Here is a 12,938-nt window from a genome sequence, read left to right on the forward strand (position 1 = left end):
TACAGTTAAATGGTACGCAACTGTATCAATCTTAAAACCATATATTAGATTGGAGAAGGAATATTAGGTTAACTAACACCCATAAGCCGCATTTGTAAACTTTTAAACTATAAAAATGTCTTTGCAAATGCATAAATCTTACCGAGAATGAGTTACCAAGTGATTTATATTAATCAGTTCGACTAATGCTTCTCGGTCAATTTCACGCTCCGGTAATCGTTTTTAGGCACTCGTGTCCCATAAAGGCCACCATTTATGGTCAGTGGATGCATTTGAACAAGAGGAAACATGTTATGAATTGGAAGATTGTGACGGTATCCCCTATTCCTCATTGCATCACTAATATGTTTCAAATTACCAAATTATGACATCACTAATAATTTTTTTCGTGGCTAAATCTACTTATGCCACGGAAATAATTTACTCGTAGCATAAAATCATTATAAAACAAAAAATAATCATTACTAACTATAAAAATACAACTATTATTATTAAAATATCGATAGAATTAATTTGGGACTTTCAATTTTTTAAAATTACATTGAAAATAAAAAATACTAAAAATTTGAAAAGAAAAAATTTAAAATTAATTTCAGATTTTCGTGGGTTTACAATTATTTTTAGCGCTATGTATTCCCTCCAAAACAAAACTACTAAAAAGTTGAAAAGAAAACCTAGAACTTTTCTTGTTCTTTCTGTGACATTAACAGGAAAAGACTATGTAAAAGAAAACCTCTTAACTTCTAGGGTACCTGTTTATCATTCACGATACCTAAATCCTAAATCGACTTTAGCAATTGATATAAGGGTTGCAACCGCTAGTGCAGCGGCTATGGGATAGGCTAAAATTGAAAACGGGTCAAGTCAGATGTGGATTGGTCAGATGTAATGGAGAGAACTCCGACTTCTCGTATGGTTCAATTCAGGTGCGTATATATAATTGAGACCCTACTCAATTCATTATTAATGTTTTCTTCCAAGTCATAATGAATTGTTGTTCTGTTATATGTTTAATTTAATCTCATAATTAAATGTGTGCTTTTCTTAAATATTATGAATAGAAATGTCTTGAATGAGAAAGCGTTTCGATAATGCTTGAGCAATTGTGATGTTAGGGGAATGTTCATGTATCCTATAAGAGATTGTGCAGATTGTTGGATCTTGATGTGTTAAATTAGAGAGAGTTTACAATGTATGTGACACTATTCTTGATATATTTTCGGTAAAGCTGCATAATTGAATGAGTGTTGAGGTATTTACATACATTTTCATCAACTAGTTAATTAATTAGGGTTTATGGGCATCAAACTGCATCAGATTCTTTAGGCATTTTGCAGCTTCAGCTTAGAGGCAAAGTTAACGGAACGGAATAGAACGAATTGTGATGCTGTCGTTTTATCCCCAATCATACTAAGATATCAAGCAAGATAATAGGTTATGTGCAAATCAGGTCAGAGTTTGTTGCTGATTCCTATTACTTACCATTTGTTTGTTTCTTGATTTTGGTAAATTACTGGGCATCTGCTCATGTACTTTGTACATGTCTATATTATTGACTTCGGTCATGCGGACTACAGAGACACTTCACACATCATCATATTCCTTACAAGTTAATTATTTTTGAACTAGATTTAGACTGATTTATTTAATCTTTATTGTTCTTGAGTCTTGAATGTTATATCTTATCACCACATTAGTTATCTCTAGCTTTTGGAAGCCAGCATGCATATCCCCATTTAGCCATAGAATGAGCAGCGGAACTGACTTCTCTGCCTTCATGTACGAATATTAAAGATTTCAAAAGAGATACAAGAGACTTTATTTCATCAGTAAGATCAGTCATTAGAAAACTAGGATCAAACTGAACATTGAGGGGATAAGGTACCAAAATAGGGCTATGGTTTTTGAGGAAGTATCAATTTAGGATCCACATACAAAAAATAGCACTAATATAGGCTTAACGTTTAAAAAATGGTACCAATAGGCTTATTTTGATACCTTATCCTCTTGAATCACTAAGAGTGAATTAAAGGAGATTACCACATCCTTCAAGAAACAATCTATAGCAATGCATTATAGAATGCTAACAACTCTGCGTATTCTGGATTGACACAGTTAATCATCCAGAGAGTAGCGCTAATCATAACGGACCAAATAGTCTCGAGCTACCACCCCAATTGTGCATTTCAGGCCATTTAGCAGGAAAGTGGCATCACAATTGAACTTCACAAGCGAAGAAGGGCCCTTCCTAAATGCGAAAAGCATGCTGGATAAAATTGGAGCTGCAAAAAACTATTTTTCTGTTACATTTTATTGGAATTGAAAGCTGCCAAAATTGATTTTCTTTGCATGGGATCCAATCGAGTGGCATGGATGGATTTTCTTATGATTTCTTTTATACCACAAAAGCCAAACAATAGCACAAAAGCTTAAAATCCTCCTGATCTGTTCGGTCAAAAACCATCAGCCACCAATCCATATAATCTCTTCCCCCCACTTTATAAACTTTCAAAGGAAGGCTACTAAACTTCCACAACTCTTATTAAGAAAAAATCTTAAAATCCTCCTCATCCATTTAGTGATTAGCTTTTATTTCCAATGCTTTCTTTAGTGACTAATTTTATGCAATTTCCAATTAACATGTTACTTGGCTCAAATTATATATGTAAATGATCACTTTCAACCTCATTTTCATATTTATACTGCAGAGAAAATAAAAATTTGATTGGAACAATGAGATATGGTAGAATGAACACTCATCTTCTCATTTTCATCAATTTATTTTCTCTGACTTGTAGTATTTATACCTTGATGTCCTAATATTTCCAAAGGGCCCTGACACCCGACCAAGTTCTGGTATACCTCTTAGTGCTGATGTTGACAAGCAGTAAGGTAATTCTGCTTATTCTTTAAACTCAAGTTTTATATTTTTATTCGTCTTTGCACAGGTAAAAGATATAGTTAATGTGTGATTATGTAGTTAATCATAGGTGGGGAAGAGGGTATACTAGGTTGGTCTTCAATTGATCCTTCTATAAGGAGAAACTCTGGTTAAATTACTAGTTCAGGGAATTTTTCTAAACAAAAGGGTCATGTTGCAAATGATATACCCTTATTCAAAGATCCCATGGTAAGTTATTCAATCACAGTGCTATGCTTATGTGCTATGGTGTCAATTAGACATGGTCATTGGTTTGTCCTATTTTTGAAACTTACTTCTACACCATCTTAAGATTGATTAGATGCTTAATTAGATGTAAATTCCAAATGGCGTGTAATTTAATATGTAGTGTATGTGAATTATGGTTGTGTAACTATGATGACAAGTGAACATTTGAAAGAATTTGCACAAGGCCTTGAATTGAAAATATAAAATACCAGTTCTGATGGACAATTAGAAAGGATATCATAAAATGGGATTCAATAAGCTATGTACTATTGTCCAAGAAACTTTACATTTTGATTGTTTAAATAATAGACAGTAAGCAAAGCTATTAGTACTTATAATCACCATCCTCGCAGGAATGATACTCTACTTTCACTTTATTACTTGATACACGATTAAGGTATACTTGCCTTCACATGCACGTATACGTAAAATGCGCATCACTATGGCTTTACGAAGTATTACCAATAATAGGCCAACAAAAAGTTTGAGCTAGAATAAGGCCAAGAAAAGGATGATTCTTTACCCTCTAAACTATCAGGATGAAATCTATTGCTACCGGCAAGATTGTTACATCCAATCCTCAAAATGATTGAATTAGTTGCACTAGTTTTGTCTTCCTTTAAATATTGGACATCTTCTAAGTCTATCAAATTGCTGGTCTGGTTGGTTTGCTCCCACCAACACCTCATTACGTTTCTATTGACTTTTTGCTGCTCAACTGACACTACATTCTTTAGTCTAATATCTAGCCGGTGAAGAGAAACTTCTGCCTCTCGTATAGACAACATATTTATGCCTCTTGGGAACAAGTCTTTCAGTACAGTTAAATGGTACGCAACTGTATCAATCTTAAAACCATATATTAGATTGGAGAAGGAATATTAGGTTAACTAACACTCATAAGCCGCATTCGTAAACTTTTAAACTATAAAAATGTCTTTGCAAATGCATAAATCTTACCGAGAATGAGTTACCAAGTGATTTATATTAATCAGTTCGACTAATGCTTCTCGGTCAATTTCACGCTTCGGTAATCGTTTTTAGGCACTCGTGTCCCATAAAGGCCACCATTTATGGTCAGTGGATGCATTTGAACAAGAGGAAACATGTTATGAATTGGAAGATTGTGACGGTATCCCCTATTCCTCATTGCATCACTAATATGTTTCAAATTACCAAATTATGACCTCACTTCATATAAAAAACTTGACATTGTTTGTCGAAGTTTCTTATTTGAAGTGAAGTCATAATTTGTTGATTCAAAACATATTAGTGCTCCAACAAAGAAAAAGGGATACATTCACAATCTTCAAGTTCTTAACAGGTTTCCCATTGTTCAAATGCCTCCACTAACTATAAATGGTGGATTTCATGGGATACGGGTGCCTGAAAACAGTTACATGAGCGCAAAATTGATGGAGAAGATTCATCAAGTTGTTGGAGCTTATGAAGGAGAACCTCATTTGAGCGTCAACAAGTTTGTTCTTGATCAGTGCAGGAAATACAATCAATGTCTTTCATGCGCACAATAATTTCATGCGCACAAGATTAACAGAGGTATTGAAACTATATATATATGGAGCACCTATCTTAACTTGATTTATTATTCCGATGTGGGAAACTTTCTATCTCAAATTGTTAGTTGGACCTTCCATCAGACTTCTTTACTCAGTGTTTTATTTCTTAAACTTTTTTTTAACATATGCTTGACTTCTTATTATTTTTTTTAACAACATAATCTTAACTTCTTATTATATTCTATTTCTTATTATTAGTTTCTTCAAAAAAATTTATTATTATTAATATTCCATGCCATATATTGGTTTATATATAATTTATAAAAATAATTTTAAATTAATTATATATATTTAATATATAAATATTATTTATTTATTACGTTATCCAGACCGACCAATCCGAGCCATATGGTCCGACCAAGTGACCCATGACCCAGTTATAAATCCGATTTGATATCTGATCCGGTTCTGATAACATTACTTATAGCCTCTACTTATTATTATTGTTAATATTCTTAAAGAAATTATATCCAGGGAAGTACTATCCATACAGATATTCAGTTCTACTAAAGAAGAAGTAAGCAGATGAAGAAGGAAAATGAACAACTTGTTGCTTAAAAGAATTGGGTTCGAGAGACACTGATAAAGTCTGTCCTTGGTAATTGTATATTGTGTATTATAAAAGGAGAGTGACATGAAACTCAGCACCCGGACAAAGTTTTAAGTTCTACGAGAGAAGAAGTAAGCAGATGAAAAAGGAGAAGGAAAAACTTGGTGCTCAGAAAAATTGGGTTTCAGAGACACATCTGAAGTCTGTCCTGGCGGTGTCCTTTCATAATACATAATATGTTGTTTGGCCAGGACAGGCTTCACTAGTGTATCTAGAACCTAATTCTTTATAGCATCAAGTTGTTCATTTTCCTTCTTCATCTTCTTACTTCTTCTGTGGTAGAACGTTGCCTGCTAGTCTCCTTTCATAATACACAATATATGGTTTGGCCAAGACATGCTTCATCATTGTCTTGGGAACCCAATCATTTTGAGCATCAAGTTGTTCTTTTTCCTTTTTTATCTGCTTTCTTCTTCTCTAGTATAACTAAATATATGTCTTGGCTGCTACTTCCTTAAAAACCAAGAAATTGTATCAATAGCTGCTATCAGTATACTTTCTTTAAGAATATTAAAAAAGTAATAATAATAAGTAATGGCTAGAAGTGTAATTTGGTTTCCAGACATCCCGAGGCACCTAATCATTCATATTTGGTAACATTAAGCCCCTCATGACGAAACAAAAGCTTATTATTCAGGACTTTCTCTAAAAGTGCAATTCAAGTAAAACGTCACTTTGTTTCACTATTAATAGAATTTTATGATTCAGGATTCGAACCCATTGAGCTATAATTCGAGCGAAATCTATAAGGTCAATCCAAATTATCACATAATCTTACAATTGACAATTGGAATGGTATGATTTAGGTCGATTCAGCTCTATTTTGAATAGGATCTATAGGGCGGCCAATCTACCTTATCCCAAATTTCATATTGTTATTTAAGAAAATTGTAACTCTAATCAAGGAATGAGATAAATTAGTGGAAAAAGAACCAATAACAAATTTAAAGAATAAGAAACAAGATTAATATAATTAATTAACAAATCAAAACATGTGAACATGATTTTTAAATTTCAATACACAAGTTCCATCCTATCCGAGCCCATTTAGAGAACGTGTGCACTTTGTCATCGTGCAACAACAGTCGATAAGAACCAAATTATCTTCATAATTTTCCACATTGTTCATTAAGAACTTCAACGACAGAAACTACTAAACTCACTCTAGATTAATATTTGATAGTATTAAGCATATCATGGTAAATTATATATATATATATATATATATATATATATATATATATATATAATATTATAAATTTGAACCCAATCTTACAATTGGATGAATGAGTCATAATTCATGAATCTGGATTTGACAACTATGTTTTGTTTAAGGTGTTCTTAAAAAATATAACACTAAGATAGATAATTATTTTCAATTTTTCAATTCTTTAAGTGCCAATTCACAAGAGGATTTTACATTAGGTATCTGAAATTGATATTAATACAAGCATGCATAAACTACTTTTGTTTAGGCTTTCATTGTTTTTTATGTAGCAAGGGTAAATAATTTTTACATTATCTCCTTGTATTTTGAAAGAAAATAGTAAGTTAGGGTTGAGAGAAATTGATGAGAGCGATAGAGGATGACAGAAAATAAGGTAAATTGTACAAGGGTAAAAGTGTATTTTCAAATAGAGATAAAGCAATGGTTGTCACTTAATTCTTTTGCTAAGTTCTTACAACACAATATTAAAACTCATTAAAGATTCATATTTGATTAGGCTAAGTTTACCTTCTTCCTAGCCCATGTGGATTTAGCTCATGATTGAGCTAAAACATGTAAGCATCGTAGAAATAGAATTAGGGAACTCATGCTCAAATATACTAAAATTGAAATCTTAGAAATGGAAGAAGATAAAGATGAAAGAAAATAAGAACGTCAATATAATAGTACTTAGAGTACACAAGGTGAATGCAAACCAAAGTCTAGCTTTGCAAGGTCTAAACTATGGATTAGTTTAACCTTTGCGACACTAAAAGAGAAGTAGAACTGAAATAAAGATAATAATTTCTAAGAACCAGTGAAACTGAAAGGTAAAGTGAATGAAAATAAGCTACAAACGATGTAAAAATGGTGTCAGGAGCTAACTAGCAATAAGGTCCCTATTTATAGGAGTTTTGGGTCACATATTTACATAAAAACCACCTAAATTGTCTCTATAGTCTTTAATGTTGTTGTCTTACCTTGCCATATTTGATTTGGAATTGACCAAGGAAGGTTTTGGAGTCTTTTTAGGCAGATTTATATCTCCATAACCTTCAAGGATGTTTCTTTTTCTTGCCATAATTGATTTAGCATTTAGTAAGGAAGGTTTTGGAGTTTAGCTAGATTTGATTTCTTCCTTCTAATTTTGGAATCGCAGCTCATCAAGTAATTTCTAAAATTACTCCAAACTCCAATTAAGACGAGAATAAGGTAAGATACAATGAAAACTAAGTACAAAACGCTCATAAAATACTAAAAAATAACATAAAACAATGACTTAAAGAAAATTGCATCGTACGAATTCAAATTGCATTGTACCAACTTGTTTCTGTCTTCACTTTATAAATGCTCAGTTTCGATTTACTATGACCACTGACCATGACCATTGAAGAAACGTTAGGAGAAAATGAATTTAATTATATAAAAAACAATTAAATCCGAATTATTAAAAATAATAACAATAAATATTATTATTTTTTCAATAAAAAATATAGAGTCCACACACCAACCCAACCCGACGTGGATTGAAGACTAAGGTTGGGCTTTTTTCATAAATTCAAAAGCGGACCAAGTAACAATAACAATTTCCCATCAATATGTCTTCTGGATGAAGAATACCGGATGCAATTGTTGTTAACAAAACAATGTTTATATTAGGTTTTCATTTCTTTTATTCTAATTTCTAATTAGTTAATTTTTATATTTTATATTATTTTTAAAAATCAATATAAAAAAACTAGAAAAAATAACAATATGACTAATAATATCAGAGTTACAATGGGTGTTCAAAAACCGAACCGGACCGAAATAACCGACCGAACCGAAGCATTTCGGTTTTTTGGTTCGGCTTTTCGATCTATTAGGTTCGGTTTTGGTTTTATTTTTTATAACAATTCGGTAAATTCGGTCGGTTCGGTTTTTAAATCAAAATTATCGAATTGACCGAACCGATCGAACTAAGTTAAATTTAATTAGAAACTATATTTATTAATTATTAGTTAGTATAATTTAATTGTATCTGATTATAAGTTAGCTTTAGATTTAATATATAATAAATTAAATGGTTGAAATTATTATATAGTATAATATTCTGAACCCTGAGACTATACACATACAATAGTTTCCAGAATTCATTTAATTTAATATAAATTATAATTTATATTGTGGATTACTAAACCTAGCCACCATTTCCCACCCTAACCCCGTGAAAAGACGAAATTGCCCTTTCAACAAATTCACTCATGTTCTCAAATTTTCAAATCCTCTAAACACATTCTGCGCATTTCATGTGTTATACATAATTTGGTTATAAAATTCAGAGTATATACATGGTCAACTAATGAAAGCAATAAATTTGAAGAATTTTAAATTAATATTTTCTTTTAACTCCTTGAAGTTGTTAACTCTGCTTATTAGCCCAGCCTTAGGGAGGAAAGCCTGCAATCCTTGCTAAATCCAACTCCCAAAATCTGCTTTTGACACTCTATGCAAAAACATGAACACGATCAAATCAATCACACAAACCTCAATCCTTGTAAGAAGTCTCCCAGTATTCCACTTTATACATAACACCATGTAAAAAGCCAAAAACGACTTCAGCACTCATTTTCAATTTTGAAAAACTAAGTCCAATCTGACTGCTGAAACCTAAAACACTATTCCACCTCTTCCATGTACTTACAAACTTAGGAAGAGAAAATAAGAAGAAAACCCTAAAATTAAAGCAGCTAAGACAAATAATGAGCACGAATTAAGAGGGGAAACCTCATTTTTCAACTAATAAACACCAAACAAAGATTAAATCGAATCTAATCAAAATAAAAGTTTAAATGTATGTAGAATCAATAAGCAAAATAGCTCAAGAATAAGAAAGAAAAAGAAGAGACGTTTAAAGTTTTTACAAATTGGATACTGTGATTAGGTTCTCGAGACTCCATGTGGATATGTTTTTGCTTGGACTTAACATTCTGTGACTTCCTTCTCTTAACCTGCAATCAATAGAACAGATTCGCAGAAAACACAAACATACATGGAGAACGATTACAAAAATGGAAGAAAGAAAGAAACCTTAGCAGTGAGACCGAACTGAGGCAGGAGGTGAGCGGCCAAGAGAGGAGAATGACGTTCATAGAGAGCGGCCAAGAGAGGAAATTGACGTTCATGGAGAGTGGGGAAGAGAGGAGAAAACATCAGTCATTGTGTTTGACGGAAGAAGAACAGCAGCCATGGGGTTAGGGTAATGACCCTTAATTTGGGGGGAACAAAAAGAAAAGAGGGAGAGAACCAAAAGTTTGGAAGGGAAATGAAAATTCATGGGGGGAAAATTTAGGGCATTAAAAGCAAAAGAAATTAATAAGTGATTAACTTGTTATTACTATAATTAATAAGTATTTAATTTTTTTATTAGAATTTATAAGGGGTTTTAATTTAGATATTAAAATAGAAAATAAAGGGGTTTTACTTTAGAATGAATTAATAAGGGGTTTTTTTTGGTAAAAGTAAATCAAAAAAGGTTTTTGCTTATTATTAAATAATAATAGAATTTGTGCTTATTAAAAGTATTTTTTATAAGTGAATTTTAGGAATTTTAGACCTTTATTAAATTTTTCTTACTAATACTCCTTTTTCTTGTAGTGTGAGAATCCAAATAAATGACTATTTCTTAATTTTGTGTGGTTCAATATAAAATTAGAATGTTATTCCCTTTGAAGTGGTTTAGTTCTTTAATGATTGGAAGAGAATTAATATAATATTCGTTAAAAATAATTTATCAAATAATAATAATAACTTCAATTAAAAATAATATCTTGGTTTTATTATGCATATCCAAATTCCAAAGCCTTTTGGAACATTTGCTGATATCACAGTAGTATTTTGCCGCATCTTTCAATGCATATTTGTATCCATAACTTGTACATTTCTGTCTCACATGCTAGCAAACCAATCAAAGCTTGTGGCACATACATTTTATTTTAGAAAAATATTGATATGCTGACAGTTTATGCATGCTAAACCGAGTTTGAATTTTTGGCATAAATGAATTGTTACGGGAGGGCTTAATATATTGAAAAAAAATAATTAATCAAAGACTTAGTATATCCATTTAAAAAATAGAGACTTAATGTATTTAAAAATAATTAATCAACAGTTTAATTTATAATGACTTAATGAATAAAAAATAAATTGATCACGACTCAAACATGCAATTTAACCACAGAACTTCGCGGATAACTATAACATGACTTCATTGATTAACTTTTACACATTATATAGATGTAAAAAAATAGTTCATAGATATGCATGATTGTGAAATGATGGACTTCTTGAAGAGGATGTTTTAAAGAGCATATTTTAAAGAATTTTAATTCTTCAACTTTTTAGTTTTGATGTAATTTATGCATTGTCTGGTGATTAAAAGAAAGTTAATGTTTACACTTGAGAGAAAGCTAAAAAAATAAAAAATATTATTTCATAGTAAATGTGATACTAAAAAATTTTAATTCTTGAAAAAATTCATTTTGAGGTTGTTAATAAATTTTTTAAATCAACCCTTACACAATATAATGCAATAAAAGCTAATAATATTAATCAGAAAAATAAAATATGATTAGCTATTAATAGGATTCACTCGCAAACACAAATTGAACATCTCATATTTTGACATGTCATTTTTATAGAGATAGTAAAATTACACGTGATTTACGAAAACATTACAAAAATCCAATATAATATTATTAATGGGTTAAAATTTGTTAAATAGATTTAGAATCAAATTTTTGGAAGATGGTGTTAATTTACTTCCTAATACAAAAATAACATTGAAATTTTAAAATTGTCCTTATATATTTTTAAATTTCTATCACTAAAAGAGTTTATACATGAAAGAAAACAAGATGCTAAATATAATTTCTATCACTAAAAGATTTTGAATTGGGTTAAGTGAATTTAATTTTTTTGCAACAAAAATGAAGCTACCCACTCAAGCTTATCTATGGGTATGATTGTTAGAAAACAAGGAAGCCAAATCTAGTCCAAGTGAAAATATTGGTTTGGGTTCAAGGGATCAAATCTCCTCTGACCCAAGTTGCTAAATATAAAACTCAAATTCTCTATACTTGCAATTCATGGTTTTATATCAGATCCTCTAAGATTTTCAGTGTTTGTATATATATATCTCTCTAATTGGATATCTTAATGCAATACACTTATCCAGTATGATTTTATCAACAATAGGAGCTATGATGCTCATTCTTCTTCATGCTCTAACTGTGCAAGTTTCTAATGCAAATCCTTCTCTTCAATTGCCTCAAGTTTACCGTCATTCTTTCAATCAAGTTCGCGGACCAGATCCAATTCATAACCCACCCAAACTCATTACAGCTCAACATCAACCGTCAACCCGAGTTTATGGTCATTCTTTTAGACAAGTTCCTGGCGGACCAGACCCAATTCATCACCGACCCCAACTCATTACAGCTGATCATCAACATTCAACCCGAGTTTATGGTCATTCTTTTAGAGAAGTTCCTGGCGGACCAGACCCAATTCATCACCCAACCCAACTCATTACCGATGATCATCAACAGTCATCCCGAGTTTATGGTCATTCTTTTAGACTATCTCCTGGTGGACCAGACCCAATTCATCACCCATCCCAACTCATTACTGCTGATCATGAACAGTCAAGCCGAGTTTATGGTCATTCTTTTAGACTATCTCCTGGTGGACCTGACCCAATTCATCACAGCCGTCATTCTTTCAGAAGAACCCCTGGCAGACCAAACCCAATTCATAACCCCGGACCTGGAGAACCACCCCAGCTCCCGACAAACAGTCATTCTTTGAGAGAAACTCATGGGGGACAAAACCCAATTCATAACCCTGGATCTGGATCACCACCTGAACATATCTCGACTGAACATCAATAATAATAAGATGTTATCTTGTTTAATTATGGGAAGTTCTATCATGAAAATTATCAATATAGATCCAATAATAGTTTTAGTAAAATATATATGACTCTTCATGTTATGATCCATTTGCTTTATTATGATTAATATTATGTGTCACCGTTAGTACAATGTTTAAGCCTTCATCCCTATGACATAGACAAAGAAGAAAGTGTGTTAATTCAGATGAATATATATGCCATAATGAAAAATTCCATGAGCTCAGTGTGAACCTGTCCTTTTATAAAATCCTTACAAAGTTACTATTATTTAATTGTCTAATGAAGAATATGTACTAGCTCTAGAACAGGTTTCATAAATGTTTTTTTTTACAACTTTTTCTTATATTAAAATGGATTTATAGTGAAAATAAAAATGAAGTCAAAATTGTCCAAAACCTTTCATTTCAGTTTTTTGTTTACAA

Source organism: Euphorbia lathyris, chromosome 3, assembly GCF_963576675.1.
Source record: "Euphorbia lathyris chromosome 3, ddEupLath1.1, whole genome shotgun sequence".
NCBI lineage: Eukaryota > Viridiplantae > Streptophyta > Magnoliopsida > Malpighiales > Euphorbiaceae > Euphorbia > Euphorbia lathyris.